The following is a 13,248-nucleotide window of genomic DNA, read 5'->3' as shown; positions in this document are numbered from 1 at the left end:
AGCTTCCCTTATCCGGATGCTATTTACTTCCTTTAGGATACCTGATATCTCCCTTACCTGAATCAAAAACCGTATTTTTTGTATCACTCACTTGCCTTTTATTTATGTGCCACTTATTGTGACTACATTATATGTAAATTTGGTAGTGTTATTTTACTCTTTATATCTGCATGTCTGTCTTTCTAGTGAGATTATAAACAGCTTGAGAATATGTCATGTCATACATATTTCTCTGTCCCCCAGAGACTCGTACACAGGTCCCAGGTGATTGGCATATAGAAGGGTTTTAATAAAGATTTGTTGAGTGAATGCATATTGACTTTATAAGCTAAATAATCAGGGTGCTGTCATAATCAAAATTCCTACATTTGATCATGAAAGATCCTTTTTTCATCATAAAGTAAGCTTTCTCTGATTCCCACCCCATCTCCCGCCCTTTTGGGTAATTATTATTTTTATTTTTATTTTTTTTTTTTGCGGTACGCGGGCCTCTCACTGCTGTGGCCTCTCCCGTTGCGGAGCACAGGCTCCGGACGCGCAGGCCCAGCAGCCATGGCCCACGGGCCCATCCGCTCCGCGGCACGTGGGATCCTCCCGGACCGGGGCACGAACCCATCGTCCCCTGCATCGGCAGGCGGACTCCCAACCACTGCGCCACCAGGGAAGCCCTAGGTAATTATATTTGGTGTTAAAATTTCAGCTAGATACGACTTTCCAGCACTTCTTCTAGGACTTGCAGGATTGTAAATCATCATATAAGTGCAGCCCATAAAATCTCTCCTTTTCTCATTCTCTTTACTAAAGTTTTCTATCTTCTATATCTCCCCCACTTTAAAAGTGGAATCTTCTTTTATTCCCATCTTTCACTTTTACATTACATGCTCCATAACATTTGCAGTATCTGGTGTTGTCTTAACATTTCCACCACACAGTCCTAGTTGTGGCCTTTGCTACATTACATTTGGTCTTTTGTATCATCGAGAATAACAACCATTGAACACCTATTATGTGCAGGGAATGGCACTGGGCACTGGGGCAGTTTGCTGTCTTGTTAGATTCATCCTCAATTTGACTGTCCATGAAAATTGCTCTTCATTGTTTGTCTTCTTCCCATCCCCACCAATACTTTGGTTAATAAATTGTCTTGTTTAGAGTTCATCATCATACACAATTGCAGCTGACTAGTTAGCAGCTTTAGATTCCATTCAGTGGTGATTGTTGTTTCTTGGTAGTGGAATGAGAGAAAAACACAAGGGAAAGTGGATAACCGTACTAACTCCTTACTGATTTTGCCACCATTATGGCAGATTGTTTGTGATTTGTGGAAATGGACTCTCTTTTATCAATGGTTGACTATCAGTTCTTTTTTCTGGCTAGAAGTCATTAGTTAACGCAGCTCAAGGATTTGTCTGAGAAGAGCAGCACATCAGTTAGAATGCTAATTCACTCAACTGGCAGCAAGCACAGTGAAATGACAGCTTGGAGGGGGGTAAGAGGAGTGTCTGAAAATGGCAGCAGATTGGTATTTCGAAAGGGGAAGGAAATTTCATAATGATGAATAAGAAAGATGACATTTGGTGCTCACATTTAGCTTGCATTGGATGTCCATATAAGGGTCAGTATGCATAACCTCTCTTGATTAGGCCTCCGGCTGCCCAGCAGCTGACTGGGTGTATACCCTTCGGACTGTAACCAAAAGGAAGGCCTAGATAATTAGGCCAAGTTGAACTGCAGGAGGTAGCCAGCTTCTCTGCTGCCTTTTGTATATTCATGACCCAGCTTGATTGATGGAAGGACAGTGTTTGGTGACACTGTCATTTGCAAGTTGAAAGGTAGACTACGGGCTGGAGCCAAGATCAGATGTGCTTTAAAGAGTCCTACAATAAACTCATTTGGATTCTGATGATGTTCACATATGCATTTCTTTGTTTCTTACTGTTTCTCATAGACATCTGTTAATTTGTAGAAATTAGCTTGGTTGTTTTCAGTTAAAACCTCACACTAAGTTATAGGATAGTTTTGTTTAAAGAGTTGTACAAAGTTGCTAGTGATATAATGTGTGATGTAGGTCTTAGATGTTTTCATGTGATATTTTCACTCATTTCTTATGTAGGAATTTAAAATATATTTCTTGAACTGATGTACATCACCAGAAGGAAGCAACTTTTTCTTCCAAGAAAAAAGTTAAATGAATTTTCTCATATTTCACATATTTCAAAAATCTTAAGCACTGTTGTCAAAAAGTTTTCCCGAGAATATTGTTTTTGTAAAGGTATTCTATTCTTCATCAGAAGGTATGTGAATATCTAAGGTTCACTTTCAATATTATCATTCGTGCAAAAGGTCTTTTATTCATTCCCATATCTTTTCTGTTTACTCAAAGAGTTGATTAATTTCAGACTTGTGGCAAATGAGTTGAAAATACTAAGCAAAGTTAAAATCCTAAAACAGAAACAGGAGTTTCACCTAAGGAACATCTTCAAAATGTTGAACCTAAGTTATCATAAATTATTAGGAGAATGAATACCGTATTCCGTTGATTAAAAAAGATAAGAAAGGATGTTTGTGAAGGATTTTTGATGTGCCTGTTTCATATATATTAAGCTACTACTTAAATCTATCTTTTAAGAAACACCACACAGATGTGAACACTAGTTATTATAATTAATTTTATTTTTCAATACTTTCATTATTACACTGCTGCTTTTGGAAGATAGAGTTGTTCTGTCATTGCCAAATGATTATCAGCCTGAAAATGATTTGAATACTTTCTCTGAAAAGTCCTTACATGTATATTTTGGATGTTACCTAACTTCTGTTAGTTACCATAACTTCAGATAACATAAATAGAGGTTCTTTGTAAGCTGTAAAGTGCTGTATAAATGTAAGTAGTAGTAGTAGCTGTTGTTGTTGTTATTATCATTATTAACAACAAATCCCAGGTAGTTGTAAAAGATATAATGGTTGTAACAGATGAAGTGGTCCTCCCATTACATTTTTGTCAACTAAATGTGACTGATCAGGTATGAAACTTTTTGTAAAAGCAAAACAGCAAACAAAGACTTTACCAGCTCTTTCAGTTATTTTCCATATTAATTATCTGACTTTGCTCCTCCCTACCAGATGCTAGAAAAGACAGTGTCTCCACCTGACAGTACTGCTTTTGTAAAGAAGGTTCTGGAGGGTGTTGAAAACACACTCTGATCACTACAAAAATCATTCATACTCCTTTTAAAGTCATTTTAGGCTTAACTGACATTTGACGTAAGCATCTGAAATGTATCTGTCTGTATAGTATTCAGAAACTCTTGGCTGTAATTGGTGGTAATTATTTCTAAATCAAACAGTTATCGTTTAGCAGAAAAAGTATTAATATATCCAAAATGTTAGTGAAAATGTCACTTTTCTCACTTGAATCATATCTCAGGATTTTCAAATGCTGGATTTTCTTTTGGACTTTTCTTATTAGAAATTTAAAGCAAGGTGTATGTTTTTGTGAAATAAGATAGAAATAAAAAAACCTTACTGAATAGAAACAATTTAGAAATTTTCAAAGAGAGCTGTGCCTTCTTGAACCAAATTTAAATGTATTGTATATTTTTCTGCTACAGAGCAATATTCTTAATGTGTTAGTTACTGTTCTAGTTAAGTCTTTTCAAAAACTTAAAGGTATCACTTTGTCAGGATATTCTGGGTCTTTCCAGTGATAAAATAAACTTGACACTTGTTCTATGAAGGCATCTTCTCCCTGCTTATCAGCTCTTCAATTTATGGCTGCGTTTTGAAATTTGTGCCTGTGACTTCCATCTTTGTATTTACTCCAATTAACACATAAACCCTAATTAGCCAGATCAAGGGACTTGGGAGTCCATAAATGGAAAGTGACATGGCAGAGCTGGCAGCTGGCATCAAGGCAAGGTGACAAAAACAGGGAAGTATCAATTAGATGACAATGATGGTAAAGCTATGTGTTGGGATGGTAGATTTTAACAGCTTTTTGTGTCACTGACTGCTGACTCTAGGACAGGGGTTTAGGAATCAGTTAGGAAAATGACAGCTAAGTTAAATTATTGAACTTTAGGCAAATTTAAAACACAATGATAATAAAACCTGAACAGCATTTAAATTCAATTTTGTATCATTACCACTGGCAGTAAATTACACATTTCTACCAAAATCAATTTTTGTGAATTTCCCTGTAGAATGATTTAGTTTCCAAATTTTCAAATTATATTTAGTGTAGAGCAGTTCTTATTTGAGTAGTAATGCAAGAGTCCAGAATTATAAATTCTTAGGAGACTAAATCTCCTAACCAAAAGTTTTTGAGGGGACAGGTAGTCCAAATGGGTGGATTTGGGAGTGGAATATCCATGATCACCATTAAATATTAACTAAGTTCCAGACTGCAGTTTTGGATTACATATGTAATTCAACAGGAATAAAAGTTAGGACTTTGTAAACATTATTCCAGTTTTAGAAATCTAATATTACAGAGAAAGACTTGTGTCTTAGTTGAGGAGTGTTATCAGGCTTTGTGCATCTCTCATTAGTTTTGAGAGCAACAGAAGTTAAATATACAAGAACTGGGCTGCTTTATTTAGTTTTGTGGTTTCAGGCATCTGGTTTCTAATATTGGTCCACTCTTCCAAGTGGGTGGCTGGGTATTTGTAAAGAAGGTTCTGGAGGGTATTGGTAACACACTCTGTGATCACTACAGAAATCATGCATACCCTTTAAATCTGTTAGAACCAAAGGATGATGGGGTTTATTTTTTTTTCTTAAGAATTGGTCAAAATTGTGATTTGAATATATGTCACCAATAGATATTAGAAAGTGGAGTGTATATATGTAGTTTTTTACATTTTGGATAGTCAGTGTCTCTGTAAGCTTTCTTGGTATTTTGCTTGACTGTAGATATGGTTTGTAGTTATTTAAGTAGTTGATTTTAAACTTAGACTTTAAAACTGTGAAATTATTTTAGTTACCACGTACCCCTGTTACAAGTACTGCAGAAAATGGGGGAAAGAGCTCTTATTTGAAAAGTCGCTGTTCTAGAGGACTATTTGAGGCATTAGAAATCTGCCAGAAGGTCCATTAACATAAATGTTTAACTCAGACACACAAACATGTACCGAAATGAAAATGTTTCATGCATTAATTTGCTGCAGAAGGAACTAACATAACAATTAGAACAACATTCTGCCTACTTAGACTTAAATTTCCTAGGGCAGTTATAATACATAGCGTTGATATAGTTTAAGTTTTGTTTTGTTTTTTTTTTTCCCGGTACGTGGGCCTCTCACTGTTGTGGCCTCTCCGGTTGCGGAGCACAGGCTCCGGACGCGCAGGCTCAGCCGCCATGGCTCACGGGCCTAGCCGCTCCGCGGCATGTGGGATCTTCCTGGACCGGGGCACGAACCCGCGTCCCCCTGCATCGGCAGGCAGACTCTCAACCACTATGCCACCAGGGAAGCCCTAAGTGTTTTGTTTTGTTTTTTTAACACATACAATAGTTTATTCTGTTGTTAAAATGATTTCTTCTGTTTTAAAGCATTCAAACAGTAAACCCTAGATAACTGGAAAGAAGTGTTAGGAGTATAATTTCTAGACTAAGATTTGGAATTTTCCTGATCAGCTCAGGGTCTATTAGAAATACTTGGAAAAAAACAATTTCTTTTTCTAGTTTTGCAAAGGAGTGATGTTTATATTTTGTAATCGTGAAAATACCAGGTACTGTCATGAAAAACAGGGAACCCAACTAATACAAGAGCAATCTACATGAGGCTATTTTGTTTGCTTGCCATTTTCAATTATTTTTGTCTGTGGTACTTTTGTGGCAGAGCTGGTAACCTGCCTTATATGGAACACTCTAGCAGTGACTAAATATGTGCTATAGCTTTTTTACACCAATGAAGGAAATTGTGACTTTTGAAATGGCTTCTGTTCCAACTGTGTAACCAATTCATTGACTTTTTAGCACGCTGATCCCAGTTGCATGGTCATATGTTGTAAACCACATGGAACTATTTCAAACTGTGATGGGGGAAAGTAGCAACTGCAAACATTCCTCCTTGAAGCAAGTGGTTGTCCTAAACTGAGCACTGTAGAATAAAAATGGAAACATAAAAATAGCAGTTGGAAAGATAAAACAGCATTTATAGTACTAATAAAACTGTTGTGGCTTCCACAGGAAAACATGCTTTGTAACCTAATGCTTACCTGAAAGGACTGTCGAGTTTCTGAGAGTTATAGCTGTTTTTGTAAGAGAAGCACAGAGATTTGCTTGAGGGCTGAGTGATAGATTCGCCCGCCTGAAGCATCCCAGTGTGTTTATACATGGCTTGTATGGCAGCTTTCATAAGACATTTACCCCATGATTTGCGATGAGCTTATGTGTGAATAATTAATGGCAATTAATCCTTAATTACAGTAATTAGGCAAGTCACAGGAAATTAAGCTGCAGCTGGAGAAGACCATGCCTGGGAAGAGAGGATTGGGGGCTGCGTGAATGTGCCATTTACTGACAGCATTACTAGGATGCGCAGCATTCAGCAGCTTTGGCATTTCTATTGGCAGCCTTGGGTAGGACAAGAGTGCTCTGCATTAGAAGCCATCTATAGTTGTCTACAAGAGTTTTAAGTTCAAGTGCCAAAATGTTGTGTTGCATATGGTGATTATCTAAGTTTATTGGTTGCTATAACTCAAATGAGTATAATTGTTTTTGGCTTGATAACAGTGACATTAGAAACAGGAGCTTTTATGCATTCATAGGTTCTATTGGCTTGAAACATGGTGCAACTTTTAGAAACAATTCATCCAGGTCTGCAATTATGAAATAGATAATGTAATTGTCTAGAAATTAACTGAGAAAATTTCAATCAGGAACAACAGCAGAACATACAGTATCTTGGTTGAGAAGTTAATTACTTTATTACTAGTTGCTTTGCCCAGTTAAGCATTGTAGTACACAGTGTGCAATAAATATCTATTGAATTGAATACATACTCCAAATGTTAAAAAAGCTGAGATTATAAAAACTTTAAATTATTCATATTAAATGTTAACAAAGTTAATGCTTAAGAATCTACAAGGGGTATCTTAAAAACAAGCAAAGCAACCATTTGATAGCGAGCAGCACTGCCCTACAAATCCTTGGTGAGAGCTGTTCATGGTTCCCCATTTTGGAAAATATGACTTCTTCCATTATCTATGTGGAATTTTAAAATCACATGGCCATTATATATCTAAATTAAGAAACATGTAGAGAAGTTAAGTTCCAATATATTTTTCACAATTAAATACAGATTTGAGCATGAGAAAAGCATCTTTGTCTGCCCAGTGAATGCTAATGCTTATCATTCATTTTTCTCTGTGAACTTCAGGGCACAATAGAAGTTTGGCCCACATATTCAGCTTAGGTCTGATATTAAACTTATCTAAACTATTCATTTGTTAGAGTCATTTATACAGCTACTTTAATATCTGGGTGCTCCTTGATGCCAACACAACTTATTGGGAAAAGGATGCACTTGTCAGATAGTCTAAAGTAGATAAAAATACATACATGGTATTTTTTTAAAACAGTCTATATAATTTAGTTGGAAACATTTGTAAAGGCTCCTCCGTCTTTTATACTAACAGAGAAACTTAGGGGTTTTTTCCTATATAATTTGTGATCAGAAATATTTGGTACAATGTGCTGTTTTGGTAATTAAATGTTAAATATGCAAAGCTTCATCTTTCAAGAATTCCTTTTCTAAGACCAAACTGATGGAGAGTGAAGTTATGTGAACATACATAGATTATTACCTTCTGGTTCATTTCAAAGAGAAAGTAAGTCACAATATCCTAATAATGGTCTTGATTTTACAAATGATTTTTCCCCTTGAAGTAAGCAACACATTCATTTTAATATGTAGAATCGGTTTGCTAGCAGGGCGACAGTTTAAAAAGGCTTCCAACTGTGACACAAGTGCAACCATATTGCTTCCTATTACTCGCTAAGGTAGTTGTTTAGAAGAGAGAATGTTCTCCCTGGAAATGTTTAAAGTGCTGTAATTTTATTTAGGATAATGAGGATTTATAACCATTTTGCCATATGAAAACCTGCCTTTAGACAGAGTGAAATAGGTTGTTTTGGTTTTTGAATGTTCTTAACTCTAGGGGTGTGTGTGTGTGTGTGTGTGTGCGCGTCTTACAGCAGCAAGGAAGTGTTTACATTGGGGATTATGCTGGTTTATTCTATATGTTGGCCTGTGTTACATATTAAAATACTAAGTGATACAATTTAAGTTTGGCCCATATAAATGTTTATATTTCTTTATGCATGGGATTTCTCCCTATTGAAACATAAGAATAAATACAAAGTCTTTGTTCTTGTTTCTACAAATAATTTTAACAGTGACTGCTAGGTATCCCTAGGACCCTGAGTCTTTACAACTTTGCCCATGTAAGTTGTATTAGAGGAAGTTGTTTTGAGTGATGGCCAGGTAGATAGTGCACAGGGAGACAGCCTTGATAGTGCAAAGAGGGTCTGTGTTTTTAACGGTAGGCATGACATTTATGTAGTGTGTGTTAACATTAAAAATTTAAATATAAATTTGACTTATATTACTACTACTATATTCTATAGCACTGTCTCAAAACCCACTGTGGAATAGTTTATTTAGGCCTCTGCCTCTGCTATGGGAGGGGGAAGAAAGGAACAGAACAGTTAGAGATTTTTATCAGGTTTTTTATCTCTTCACTGAAAATCTTAGCTCTCAAAACATTTCTAATTTCCCTCATTTGAAGGTTCAAACAGTTTCAAATTACTGCCCATGGATTGTTCTTGACATCCCAAATGGTAAATTTGAGCTGTGGAAATGCTGGAATGTATTTTTGTGCTTTTCCTGAACAAGGGAATTCAACGGGTAAATTACAGTCATTTACTGGGAGTGTAATTTACTGAGAGCCTTTAGGCAAATGCAGGTGAAAGGACAGCAGCAGAATGGAAAAAAACAGCATAAAAACTGTTTTGTGTATTTTTTCCCTTTTCTCATTAAGCATTTATTCACATAAGAGTTTTATGAATTAATGGATAGCCCTACAATTAAGACAGATAACCTTTATTCATTTTCACCACTGATAGATCAAGTATTTGAAACAGTGATTGCCATGTGAAGATTACAACCTGACCACATTTCTGAAATTATACTAGGTTATTTTGCATTTAAATCCATGTTTGTTTTATTGAGAATTAAAAAGGGGTCTGTTGCTCTGTCTTCAGAATGATTACATATTTCACTAATTCAGATTTCCACCATACCAGCAGTTCAAACAATAAAAGTTTTTTTTTTTTTTTTTTTTTTTGCGGTATGTGGGCCTCACGCTGTTGTGGCCTCTCCCGTTGCGGAGCACAGGCTCTGGACGCGCAGGCTCAACGGCCATGGCTCACGGACCCAGCCGCTCCGCGGCATGTGGGATCTTCCCGAACTGGGGCACGAACCCGTGTCCCCTGCATCGGCAGGCGGGCTCTCAACCACTGCGCCACCAGGGAAGCCCCAACAATAAAAGTTTTAAATTTTCTTAGTGGACAAATTAGTGAAAAGACTTTTCATACTTTGGTCTTGAAAAGTACTATTCTACTATTGTCACATACCACAGATAAATCTTATTTTAAAAAGAAAAAGACCTAGACCATTTTGGTTGTATGCATAGTTTTAAGCCAACACAAGATAACACAGTCATTTTTTTAAAGGTTAAAGAGAAATTTTATGAAATTGTCAACTAATTCTTTGTCATATATAAACATTTGTGGTAATTCTTATAAACAGTTCTGACCAATTCCTTTCATGAAAAGCAGTGTGCTCTGTAGTAATTGCTAAGCAAACAGAAAGCTGTGTTGCAAAGTGGTTTTGTATAGCATATTGTAATTTGACACTTAAGTTGTGCCCTGCATTACCCTGTGTCATAATTGATGGCTAAAGAAAAGCACATGCTATGCTAATCATTTGTTAGAATAGCTTGTTAAATTGTGGTTGCCAATTTAAATAAACTACGGAATACTTGTCTGTATTTTAAGGTTTTGTAGCCTACAGTTTTAAACAGTCATTTTGAGGCTGTTTTTTAACTTTCTGTGGCATATGCACAGTTCTGCCTTTGCACACAAGGTCAGCATGTTTGCCAATTTAATAGTATATTATCAAGAACAAAATCAATGAGCTGAAGGTTTCACATAGTATCTCAAGGGACTTTTCTGTTTATATTTCACTATACTGATGCTAAATTTGGTGTCCTTTTAAAAACATCAGGATTGATATTTTAATACATGATATTTTAAGTTCTTAAAAGTAAAAGTTTCCAGAATTAGAAGGCTAATTTAGTTATTAGTAGAAAGTAAGGGTGAATTTATTTTCTATTTATCAAGTACAGTGACTGGACATAAAGCAGCTTATGTTAATATAGAAGTTATTAACTACAGAATGCCAATAAGAATTTTAGCACAGTAATATGAGATTTAGGAGATAAGGTTACTGTGTATGATCACTTTGTGAGTTCTCATTTTTTTAATGTAGGAACTTAAATTTGTTTTGAGTCAGTTATATCAGATAAAGAGAGGAACCCAAACTTGGCTAATGTTGACTTACAATTGAGAGTAATAGACCTCTATCATCTCTAGTAAAAGAACTGGAGCATATGAAGGAATATGTGCATTTAGACATAAAAGAAATGTTACTTCTGTGGAGAAAAATGATTTGATGTGCAGAGAAGGGTTATTCATTTTTAAGAGATTAAAAATGACTTGAATATAATACCTTTAATTTGTAATAATGGTCTGACGGCTGCTTCCTGTCTAATGTAAACCTTTTGATCGGCATGTCCATTTTGATCTCTTCTGTCGTGTAGTGTATTGAATGGATAAAGGTATTATTTTCAGTTATTGTTATATCATATCCTTAATTAAGCCAGTAAAGACATGCAGGTGGATTTAGTTCTCAACCACTTAATAGACAAATACGTGTAAGGTTATTCTGTGGCCTACAGTTGACCCCTTTGTGTGGAGGAATTCCCTGAAAACATTCAGGATTAAGTCACTCTGTTATATGAGAGGAGAGGTGGCACATACGCCTTACAGAAACAGATACTCTCACTTATGGCATTATTTGGGAAGCCTAAGATTTGATAGTCCAATTTTGTTGTTGTTCCTTAACAACACCAAACACAGATGCAAGTTGAAATTTACAATATCCTCATTCTTACTGGATTTGGGGGGTTGGTTTTCTAGTGTGTTTTATTTCCAATCCTAAATTGTGTAGAAATTAAATATTAGGAAAGTTTTGGATTTGATTGCTTACTATTATAAAAACACATAGAGCCTTAATGCATCTAATAATTTGTTCATAAATTTATAGTACTCTGGTTCTTTAAGTCTAACTGAATTTAAGTAACTAAATGTGTACATTTGAGATGTAAATTCTTTTTTTTTTTTTTTTTTGCGGTATGCAGGCCTCTCACTGTTGTGGCCTCTCCCGTTGCAGAGCACAGACTCCGGACGCGCAGGCCCAGCGGCCATGGCTCACGGGCCCAGCCGCTCTGCGGCATGTGGGATCTTCCCAGACTGGGGCACGAACCCGTGTCCCCTGCATCGGCAGGCAGACTCTCAACCACTGCACCACCAGGGAAGCCCTGAGATGTAAATTCTTAATTTTTAAAATAATATTTTTAGTAGGCCAATATACTGGTCTAGAAGGTATAGCAGGATTTCCTGCTAATTTAGGTCAGGCAACGTAAGACTTGCAAAGTTACATTCTCTCCTCTTTTGGAAAAGAGAATATATCCAACATGGAATATTCTGGATAATTATGAATATAAGTAGAAAATACTTTAAAAGATATATGTTTTGGTGTAAAATGTGCTTTGCAAGTTTACACATTTTTTTGACTTTTAAGTTTTGTTTCTCATGGCAGGTTATGGAAAGAAAAACAGTCAATGACCACAGAGTACAATAAAATGTCCTTAACACAGTTTGACTGGAGGTAGAGTAGCAGTAATATAAATCAGGCACCTTATTGAAGGGCTCTTGAGCATCCCCAGAGATATCAGCCTTATTTTCAGTTAAGTTGTGGGGTCGTCGGAATAGCTCACTGACCCGTGGAGAGGTGTCTCTTGGTCCAGGTCTCTTACTCCCTGGTTGTGGGGTGTCGAAGGGAGTCTGCACACTCATGGAGTAGTGCGCGTTTACACACGCACGGCCCAAGACAAGGCTCGCTTGGCTGTGCTTACACGCAGCAGCAGCCTCACTCTTTTCAAGTCCCGAGTTTTGCATAAATTGGTGTTAGGAACCTAGTTCCTAAAGAATCTAGAGAGGTAAATAATGGATGTGTGGCAGCTCAGTTTAAGCCCGAATTTTCTTTCCTTAGTAGTTTTTGTTCTCAGTCACCTTGATGAAACAATCTTGAAGCCGCTTCACTTTCAGTGGCATTTGGAATGAGTCCCTGACAGGCTGATTTTCCACCCCTGTTGTGATGCTGCTTTCTCTAGTTAATATTCCTGTGTAAGTGTCGCACAAAAGTAAATCCAAAGAGCCCGCACATGACATGGAGGCTGCTCCATTTACATTAATTATGCAGTCAAGGCGGTGAGAATTCGCTGTCAGCCGGAGGGGCGGGGGCGCGCCCCTGCGGGGAGCAGGGAGACGGCCGGGCCGCGGGGCCTTCCGGCGCGGCCGCAGGCGGGAGAGCGGGGATCGCTCCGGCCGGCGGGCCGCTGCTCGGCTTTCGGAGAACAATGGGCGCATCCCAGGAGCCGCGGGGTAGAGCGGCGCGGCCGCCCGGAGCCGCCCCTCCCCACGGCGGTCCCGGCTGCGCCCCGCCGAGGTGGCCGCCCGGGCGGGCTGCAGCCAAGGAGGCCAGGTCTTGTTCCCCAGCTGCCTGCAGCCGGCCTTGTGCCCTGAGGTCAGCAGCCCGGGACTCATCCCTGCTCCCGAGCTCGAGAGTCAGTGCCTTTCAAATCCAAACCTGAAACTTGGTTTGAGGCCTGGAGACCGTAGTGGCTGAATTTCCTTGAAAATTTTAAGTATCTGGGCTGCTGCCTACTCAGGTATCTCAGGAGGACGGCAAAATCACCGTATGAACATCTTTCACCGATAGGAAAAAATATCGAACCAGCTGCAAAACAAAGACACCCTGGGAAAATGGTGGATAAGAAAAAAATTAACTCTCCAACCCCTCACCATAAATATGAAACATCATTCGGGAGGTTTCCCGC

General features: G+C 37.8%; 1 protein-coding gene across 2 annotated transcripts in view; it reads left to right on the top strand.

Moving 5' to 3' along the window:
* PBX3 (PBX homeobox 3) overlaps positions 1-13,248 on the top strand; it is a 241,025-nt gene that overhangs the window by 134,853 nt on the left and 92,924 nt on the right. The window lies entirely within an intron of this gene.

This window comes from Mesoplodon bidens, assembly GCF_964165515.1.
Source record: "Mesoplodon bidens genome assembly, chromosome: 6".
Taxonomy (NCBI): Eukaryota; Metazoa; Chordata; class Mammalia; order Artiodactyla; family Ziphiidae; genus Mesoplodon; species Mesoplodon bidens.
The sequence above is the reverse complement of the archived record's forward strand: the minus strand, read 5'-3'. Positions and strand labels throughout refer to the sequence as shown.